At 44.5% G+C, this 10,415-nt stretch overlaps 1 pseudogene; it reads right to left on the bottom strand.

Moving 5' to 3' along the window:
- Nucleotides 1-803: 803 nt before the first annotated feature.
- LOC128626298 (olfactory receptor 2B11-like) lies at nucleotides 804-1,744 on the bottom strand (annotated as a pseudogene).
- Nucleotides 1,745-10,415: the final 8,671 nt, after the last annotated feature.

The following is a 10,415-nucleotide window of genomic DNA, read 5'->3' as shown; positions in this document are numbered from 1 at the left end:
CTTCCACAAATAGTAGCCATTACGATGACTTGGAAATTGTTATTTAAAGTTGTATTGTCCTTCAGTGTGATTATATTTGTATTTTGTGTTCTCAACTAGAAGGTATTCTTGGTTTTAGGTAAAGAATATGCTGTTGGATCTGTACCCATAAAATCTAACACAGAGTCTTACAAGAGAATGGTTGACATGTTTGTGCTTTGTCACAATTAGTGAAGGGGACACTTTCTATAGAACAAAATTTGAACTACAGAAAAAAACATCATCTCAGCTCATGGGAAGAAGGAGTAATCTACTTCATTTTTGGAATTGTTTTTGAAGTCTTGTAAAATTTATGGAGGTTTAAATCTATAGTGAAGGAGACAAATTTATTATAAGTAATACAAGATTCGTTTGAGTTTTACATTATGTTTAGTTAGGAGTAATGGGAAAGGAAGAGAGATTTGGAAGGCAAATGGGAGTAAAACAGAAGAAAAATACAAGACTAGAAGGGGAAAGTATCAGATACTTAGAAATTAATAACTGGACAAATAGTTATGAATGCCGATTCTCTTTTTAACACTTTCTAAAAACACATGGCCTCTTAGAATGAGAGACTGTGGGGACAGGTGGAACATAGGTGCTGTGACCACACAGGGGGAGAGGTGTTTTGGACAGGGGATTAGGGGAAATCCTGAAATCTCTAAAACAACTTACACTGTTTGCTTATTGGCTCCTAATGTGAGAGATTCTCTGACAACATGACCCTCTTGCTGGGTCTGTGGCCATGGAGGGGTCTCCAGCCCAGGTCTTCACCTTCTGGAGAGTCACCACAACCTTGCCAATAGTTCTCTTAGACTTCCCTTCACATCCTTGTTCCTCAGGGTGTAGACAAAGGGATTGAAGGTGAGGGTGGTGATGAAATAGAAAATGGAGATAAACTTGCCCTGCTCCTGGGAGTAGCTGGCCAGGGGCTGCAGGTACATGTAGATGGCAAGATGGTAGAAGAAGGAGACTACCTCTAGATGGGAGGAGCAGGTCCCAACAGCCTGTGTCAAGCCTTGGGGGACTGGATCCAAAGCCCCACCCAAGTGATGAAGCCATAGGAGAACAGGATGAGTGCCAGAGGGACCAGCACAAAGGAGGCCACTAGTACAGCCAGCAAGGCATCATTCACGGTGGTGTCAGCACAAGACAGCTTAATCATAGCTGGCACCTCACAGAAGAAGTTGTCTAGCACCTGCCGCCCACAGAAAGGCAACTGCACCGTCAAGACTACCTGAACCAGGGAGTTGCCAAAGCCACTTAGCCAGGCCACGGCTACAAGCTGCTGACAGAGAGGGCGATGCATAATGAGGGTATAGCGCAGGGGCTCGCAGATGGCCACGTAGCGGTCCAGAGCCATGGCAGCCAGCACAATGGACTCGGTGCATCTCAGTCAGTGGAAAACTGCATACTGCACCATGCAGCCCTCATAGCTGGTGGTTTTCCTGGGGCTTCCCAAGTTGACCAGCATCTGAAGGACTGTGGTGGTGGTATAGCAGAGGTCCAGGAAGGAAGGGTGGCTGAGGAAGAAGTACATGGGGCTGTGGAACTGGGGGTCCAGCCACGACACCAGAATAATGGCAATGTTTCCCAATATGGCAAGAACGTAGGACACCAGGAGGACCACAAAGAGAGGGAGTTCAAGCAATGGCTCCCCAGAAACACCCAGGAGGATGAAGTCCCTGGGAGGACCCCCCAGGAAGCTCTGGTTGTCAGCTCTCATGATGAGGCATTTTCTGGCACCTGTGATGAATCAAAAAAGTTGGAAGGAGTGAAACCCGAGAAAGGAACTGTCTTCCTCAGTCTGTGACTGTGCTTACCCCCAAAGGTGTCACTTGACTTTCCTCCAGGGAGACACTGAGATGTGGGGCAGAGGTCAGAACCAGGGGGCAGAACAGCTGTGGATGTGTCCTGCTTTTCCTCCTACTCTGTGATCTTGACTATGCCTTTTAATCTGTCTGAACTTCAATGCCTGCACCTGAAACAAGGGCAGAGCATTCCTGCTTCAGCCCTAGAGTCTTTGGGATGATACAGGGACATTTCCTTTGTAAAAGCATAGTGTGCGGACAATTATCTTCTGATTCTGTCAAAGTCTGCCATAGCTCCATCACCATTAGAGTATTTGTCTTGTCGCTACACACACATTGACAAGGAATTTACCACTTTCTTAGGTTCTCTCATTTTGCATTATGGAGGTGGGGGTGGGAGGGAGGTGAGAGGTGGCATGAGGTGAGCTTAAGGGCTCTATGTAAGCAACTGGGGAGCCCTTACTATGAACAGACCCTGGCCCTTGGGGCCACCCCAGTTGCTCCCTCCATCATCCTCGCACACAGACAGCACTGTCCCTCACTGTGGCAGCAAGGGAGCACTGTCTGACACCCTCTGAGTCTCCAGGGGAAGGAGCTCAGTCACTCCCTCCTCTGACTTGATCATGGCACCTGTGTGACCTCAGAGGAGAGGCTTTGAGCACAGGGCCAAAAATGTTGATGTGACAAGGAACAGAGCCCCTGGTGTTGGCTGCTGAAGGGTCAGATGCCCTCCAGGCCAGTTTGGACATTTGAATTCCCTGCACAGCTTCCTCTCTGAGTTGGAAAATACAGCGTTTTGGTTTCGGCCTCCAACCACCTACACTCTCCCCAGGACTGTACTCCCTCAAGTTCATCATGGGATGATATAGTCATGTAGGGCTGAAAGTACATTGAATCTTGTCCACAGGCCATTTGTGATGTATTCATTGTTAGTGTTTTATTTGGTGCTTTTTGCAAAAACTATGAAATGCTAGGAGATCTGCTCAGGTTGGGTGCTGCAACAACCCCCCCCTTCCTAGATTCTGAGGAACTCTAGGACTATTTGAAAACAACTCAAACTCTGGGGCTTAAATGGGTAAAAATGTGCAAATTGCCTTTCTTCCTCTGTTGTTTCAAAACTACACACCATTTGCTAGCAAGTCCCATATTTTTGTGGAACACCCAGTTATTGCAATTCTTCCAACTATTCTATTATAAATACATCTAGAGTAAATCTTAGAGAATCTGATTATTTTACCTGTAAAGGGAGCACAGGACCCTGCTTCTGATCTAGAGAGCCAGGCAGGACAAAATCAGAACAGTACACTTTTTATGATTAAAAAGCAATTATATCATTTCTCTTTCTTAAATTTCTGATTCCAAAACTTCTTGTCAGGGTCTAAACTGGGCAAGAAAAGGAAATGTTGCAGAGATAATGAGGAAAGATAAAAGGATGATGGGACTAAGAAAGTTAGAGGGGTAGATATAGGCCACACATGAAAAATACAAATTACCAGGTGCTCACCATGAGCCAGGTGCTGTGAAAACACCTCCATAAGGTATCTGAGTTTGTCCTTTCACGACTCAGTGACATGTGTATCTTTTACCCCAGTTTTACTGTGATAAGAGTGGTGTGGGGATGATAGCTGGTCTCCCTTAGTTTATTCACACAGGAGGGAGCAGCAAAGCCATGACTGAAAGCTGGGGTGTAGCTCTTCACCATTATTCTCTCCAGCAGCTTGCTTTTTAAAAGGCAGTTGATGAAAAGCATTAGTGCAAATGGCTGAGGCAGAGAGAAGGCCCGAAAGAGGAGAGTTACATCACCAGAAGGAAAGGAGCACAGGAAGCCTGGAGAGGCATTTTGTAATTTCCAGTTCGGTGTACCAGGCACATGTGGGTGCTTGTGCACACCAACACACACCTGCCCACCAGCATTCAGCCCTTCCCACAGGGAGCTCCACTTCAGATGCGCCCTCCACACTCCCTTGACCCTTCCTCCCACTTCTCCAGAGGGCCCCCACCCATGGCCACCACCCTCAGGACCAGCCCCTTCAGCCTAATCTCTGCTGCCTTTGCATTGGTCACCCTGACTCAAAGCAGCCAAGTGATTTCTAACAACGTTCTACTCCTCTCTCACCACATTTCACTAGTGGCTGTGGCCTAGACACGTCTGTGTACACTCTTGCCCCCACCTTGCTGGGCAGGCAGCACCCTCCAGACTCCTTGGCACCCACTGTGTCCCTGTAAGAGTCCCCTCCCTGTCCCAGTCATCACTCACCTTCACAGCACAGTTGCCTTTTTCAGAGTCAAGGCTTCAGAGCAAAGCTGTCCTTGGGTCTGCCAGGTGCCTAACACAGAAAGAGGCTGTCTCTGTGGACATTCCTGTGGTGAGAGTAGGGACTGCATTCTTCCCATGTGGCTCCCTGGCAGTCTCTTCTGACACTGTCACACCCCGTGGACCACTTTCATGGCCGTCCTTACACCAGCCTGCTGGCAGGCCAGGCTGTGAACACACGGATGGACCTGTGATGTAATTTCAATTAGCTTCTAAAATTCAGCTCAAGGCCTACTTTCTCTGGGGAAGATACTATTTGCTTTACTCTCTGTTCCTCTCATTTTCACAGCCATGCTGGGCTTCATTTGGTATTACGGTGGTGACTCAGCTTTGTCAAAAACACCAAAGAGCTACAGATACGAGGCTCGGGGTTCTCACACACTTGGGTAATACCCACCCTCCTGATGACTGTTACAAAGCTGGTCTACCTAGGGGCAGGGACAGCATGTACCACTCCTGCTGTCTTCTAGTCCGGAGTGCACAATTTGACATGTGCTGCTGCTTCATGCATGGCCACTGGTCTCTGACCCACCTGTCCTCTGTGTCCACTTGGTCTCCAGCACAGACCAGCACTCACACTGCTCTGCCCTGACCCACCTCTACTGCATTGTGCAGACTTTCACTTGTTTGGAGCAGAGGACTAAGCACTTACCTCCATGGTCTCCAGCTCCCAGTGGGTTTGGTTAAGGAACAAAGGCAGGCCGTGATGGTCATAGCTGGGGAGGGGCATCTAGGGATGGGTCATCGGAAATGCTCTTTGTATTCTAATGGAAGGGAAGACATAACCCGTTTGCTCAGATGAGGCTGCTGGGACCCTGCCCTTACCTGAGCCTCACTTTCTGAGCAGTGTGGAGAGGCTATTCTCAGTCTAGAAAAGTCTGCCTTCCATCACAGCGTGCTCATTGGGGTGACTCAGGGCTCTCTGGATTCTGTCCGGGTGACATGTGAGCTCTGTGGTTCTGCTCCAGCCCTGGTCCCTGGAGCACCTGCAGAGACTCTGGTATGGTGGAGAGAGCTTATGTGCTTACTGTCACGGAGGTTACTTCTGAGGTTAAGTTTCTTAGGTTACAAGCCATCCTTATGCCATGTCCCCTTTTAAATTTATCTCTCAGATTAAATTTGACCTCACCCTCTCCATTCATTTCTATAAGGGCTCTGCTCTTTTGTTGGGGACCGCCCTGCCTGGTTTCAGGAGCTGAAACCCCCCATGGCTAAGGCTGAGTGAGCGACATTTGGACCATAAGCCACTAAGGAGACAAAGCTTATCTTCCTGGCAGGAGCACCACTTCTGCTTTTTTTTACTTCATCCATAACTGGCCCCCAATGCTTGGTCAGTTACCCAATGATGGATAAGATTCTCCAAGGGGAGAATGACCTAAGACAGGCATGATCATGGGGAGGCCCCAGGGAAGGACTTGGGGGGCTATGGAGAAAGGGGTGATGGACCCTCGCCCCCTGGCTTTGACGAAGCCTGAGTCCTCAGTCTGTCTGCGAGAAGTCTTTGAGAATTCTTTGGCTATCTGCTTCCTCTGCCTGACTTAAGCCTGAAAACAATGACAGAGGGCGGTGCAGCCTTGTGCTGGGAATGGTGGGTTCCCCAGGTGATCTGGCATGAGAAAGAATTCCTAACAATCTTGTGAAGGCTGCTTAGCTAAGAATGCTTTTAGTTAAATAATAAAGGTCTGAGCAGAAAAAGAGTTTATTTTCCCAAAGTTCTGTAGCCTTTTAGCTGACAGGCCCTGATTTAGAAGAAGCCCTAATTCTTCTTTGTATACTATCTACTGTTTACTGCCTAGCAATGATTAATAAGTTGTACCTGAATTCCTGTACAAAAAAATTCAATAAAAGCCTGTTTAGGCAAGGGTAAGCACACTCTCTCCTTGAGAGAGTTGCTAGGCCGCTCCAAGCCGCTCTCTCCTTGAGAGGGTGGCCAGGCCATTCTGAGGCTCTGCCCCCTTGAGGGAGTAGCCGTGCCATCCCTTTTCCTCCACAGGACTCAGTAGTTCATGTGAATTTGTCTCATGTCTTATCCATGACGCTGCGGGCACTGTGAGCCAGTGCATGTGCCACTCTTTCTCCCCAGGCATTTAGAGGAAAGCCTTGCTCTCCTCTGGCTGGGAAATTATCCCTGATGTTCTGTTTAATTAGTATCTGAGGGTTAGTTGGTCTAATTGGTGTAGTGTGTAAGTGTGGAGTACTTGCAATTAATGGCAAATCCTAGAAGACCAGAGGAAATGGACCAATAATTAGGAATGAGGATGCTGTATTTTTAACTCTCTAGGGTAGGTGGGGGTTTCCCGAAGGTCAGAGTGGAAGCCTGACTTGTATAGCACATCTGTCAGTCAGATGCGGGCCCTGCGTATGCTTCAGCACCAAGCTCACCACTCATGTCTGTGTGTCTTTGAGCAGGTTACCTGGCCTCTCTGTGCCTCACCAGCCCCTTTGTCTCCAGCACAGACCAGAGAAGCACGGGAAGCATGTGCACTGCCCTTCACAGGCTGCTGCAACTGCGAATGAGCTGGATTTTGTTAAGCACTCAGAACAGTGACTGGCACTGAATGATCACTTTGAATTTTTTTTCCTGATGACTACACATGCTCTCAGTGCCAGTTTTACTTGTCATTTGGAGAGGAGGGACAGAAGAGTCTTTAGTGACAACCAGCCTGAAGTGGTATAAGTCTTAATGCATGAGCTGTGGATCTCATGAACCCACACTAGTACTAGAGACCACCAGGAACAGTGACGCCTTTCATATAGTTCCTTCCCTCTCCAGCTGTCGACTTGACCATCTGTGGCCTCTAGTTCCAGATGTTGAGTGGCCATCGCGTGAAGTCATAGCAATTGTTTCATTTTTACATTCTGGGGTTTTAGGAAGACTTGTCCAGGACTAGAGGGAGGAGAGATGGCCCCCTCAAAGGTAGAGGGGAGACTGTGCTGGGCAATGGTGGGAAAATTCCCTAATTCTCAGCATTGCCCTGCTGTGCTCTCTCCCATGGAGAGCCAGACCTGGGGTGTGGCATGCCTTAGGAACTGTCCTGACATCCAGCTGGGAGCATTTGCAGAGACAGCGAGGCTCAAGTATCTTGTCGTTGAAAAAATGAGGTGGAACCAACAGTTTTGTGCTGAGAAATTGGTGGTTTACTGTGGATGGAAACTCTCATAATGGAGACTGATGCAGGGTCCCTTTTGGGTCATGTCATATCACCTCCTCACGCCCTGTAGATACCTGTCTTGCCACTCACACTGAGGGCAGTCTCTGCAACTCCAGAGAGCAAGGCCCCCTGCAAGTTACAGTTTTGTTTCATTGATGGATGTGGGAAGAGAATGAGTGGAATTAGATGCTGAGAAACCTTGCAGAAATATTTGTCCATCCCCCTTTCTCCATTTTTGTTTTTGAAATGTTTAAAAACAGTTTATTTTTACTGTATTTTATTCCCTTTATGCCTTCTTCCACCATCATCTACCTCCCTAACCCCACAATCACCACATGGTTGTCTGTGTCCATGAGTCCCTTTTCTTTTGTGTCCAATCCCTCTACTCCCCACCCCCTACCCCCAGAGCTGTCAGCCTGCTCTCCATCTTTGAGTCTGGCGTATTTCTTGTTAGTTCAGTGTGTTCCTTAAATTCCACATATGAATAAAATCCTATGGTCCCGATCTTTCTCTGATGGGTTTATTTCACTTAGTGTAATGTTCTCCAGGTCCATCCGAGCTTTCAACAAAGTGAATCTTTTTTCCTGTTTTACAACTGACTAGTATTCTGTTGTGTAAATGTACCATAGCTGTTTTATCCACTCATCTACAGATGGACACTTGGCCCACTTCCAAATCTTGGCTATTGTAAATAATGCTACAGTGAACATGGTGGTGCATATATTCTTTCAAATTAGAGTTTTGGCTTTCTTCAGATAAATTCCCATAAATGCTATTGTTTCATCAAAAGAAAATTCTATTTTTAATTTTTTGAAGAAACTTCATACTGCTTTCCACAGTAGCTTCACCAATCTACATTCCCACCAACAGTGCACAGGGTTTGTTCTCTTGTTGTTTGTTGATTTATAAATGATCGCCATTCTGACAGGTGTGAAGCAACATCTCAGAGTCGTTTTAATTTGCCTTTCTCTGATGATTAGTGATGTTGAGCATCTTTTCATATGTCATTGGCCATCTGTATGTCTCCTTTAGAGAAGCATCTACTCAGGTCCTCTGCCATTTTTAAATTAAATTATCTTCCTGGTATTGATTTGTATGAGACTTTTATATATTTTGGAAATTAAACCCTTCCAATTTATCATTGGCAAATGTTCCCTTTTCATTTTGCTGATGGTTTCTGTAGCTGTGCAGAAGCTTTTTAATTTGATGTAGTCCCATTTGTTTATTTTTTCCTGTGTTTCCCTTGGTTAATGAGATATATCAGCAAAAGTACTGCTGCATAATAAGATATCTGAAATTTTACTGCCTATGTTTTCCTCTAGAATTTTTATGGTATTGTGACATATTTTTTAATCCATTTTGAGTTTCTTCTAGTGCATGGTGCAAATTGGTCATGTAGTTTTATTTTTTTGCAAGCACAAGTCCAGTTATGCTCATGCCCCCTTGTCAAATATTAATTAACCATAGAGACATGGTTTTATTTCTGGGCTCCCTATTCTGTTCCATTGATCTATGTGTCTGTTCTTATGCCAGTACCAAACTGTTTTGATTACAGTGGCCTTGTAGTATAGTTTTGTATCAGGTATTGTGATCCCTCCAACTTGGATTTTCTTTCCCAAGATGGCTGAGGCTATTTGGGGTCTTTTGTACTTCCATATACATTTTTGGAATATTTGTTCTAGATCTGAGAAATATGCCATGGGTATGTTAATTGGAATTTCATTGAATATGTAGATTATTTTGGCAGTGTGGACATTTTAATGATGCTAATTTTTCTATTCCATGAACATGGATTATGCTTCTATTTATTTGTATCTTCCTCAATTTCTTTCTTCAGTTTCCTATAGTTTTCTGAGTATAGTTATTTTACCTTCTTGGTTAAATATTATCCTAGGTACTTAATTTTTTTATTGTTGCTACAACAGTAAATGGGATTGTTTTTTTACTTTTTCTTTCTGATAGTTCATTATTGGTGTATAGAAATGCCATTGATTTCTGAGTATTAACTTTCTATACTACTTTGCCAAATTCATTTCTTAACATCTAGTAGTTTTTGCCCATTGAATATCATGGTGGCTGTAGGTTTTCATATGTGGCCTTTATTATATTTAGGTATGATCCCTCTATTCCCACTTTGATTAGAGTTTTTATCATAAATGGGTGCTGGATTTTTATCCAATGCTTTTTCTGCCTCTATTGTTATGACCATGTGATTTTTAACTTTCATTTTGTTTATGTGATGATTGCATTTATTGATTTGTGAATATTATAGCAACCTTGCATCCCAAGGATAAATCCCACTTGACCATGGCATATGATCTTTTTAATGTATTGGTGGATCTGGTTTGCTAATTTTTTGATGAGGATTTTAGCATTGATGCTCATCAGGGATAGTGGAATACAGTTTTCCTTTTTGGTTGTGTCTTTACCTGTGGAATTATGATAATACTGGCCTCATAAAAACAGCATGGAAGCCTTTGCTCTTCTTGAAATTTTTGGAATAGTTTGGGAAGGATAAGTGTTAGTACTTCTTTATTTTTAGATAGAGGAGAAGGGTGGGAGCAAGACAGGGAGAGAAATATCAATGTGTGGATGCCTCTTGCATGCACCCAGCAAGGGACCTGGTCTGACTAGGAATCAAACTGGTGACCCTTTGGTTCACAGGCTAGTGTTCAATCCACTTAGCCACATAAGCCAGGACTGCCCTTCTTTAAATGATTTGTAAAAATCACAAGTGGAGCCATTTGGTCCAGGACATTTGCTTGCTGGGTTTTAAAATAACTGCTTCAATTTTATTAGTTGTTATCAGTCTATGCAGGTGTTCTGCTTCTTTTGATTCAGTCTTGGGAGATGGTTGATTCTAGAAATTTATACATTTTGCCCAGATGGTCCATTTCTTGGTATATATTGTAGTTGTTTATCGTATTTTCTTACAATCCTTGGTATATATTGTGGTTGTTCATAGTATTTTCTTACAATCCTTATAACCACAATACATGTTGGTTCATGTATTTATGTGGTATCTTTTATTTCTCCTGTTTCCTTTATGATTTTATTTATTTGGGACCTGTTTTTTTTTCTTGATGAATCTGGTTAAAGGTTCATCGATTTTATCTTTTT

This window comes from Artibeus jamaicensis, unplaced genomic scaffold (assembly GCF_021234435.1).
Source record: "Artibeus jamaicensis isolate MK-2021 breed Jamaican fruit bat unplaced genomic scaffold, CSHL_Jam_final contig_2052, whole genome shotgun sequence".
In the NCBI taxonomy this organism is placed as follows: domain Eukaryota; kingdom Metazoa; phylum Chordata; class Mammalia; order Chiroptera; family Phyllostomidae; genus Artibeus; species Artibeus jamaicensis.
The sequence above is the reverse complement of the archived record's forward strand: the minus strand, read 5'-3'. Positions and strand labels throughout refer to the sequence as shown.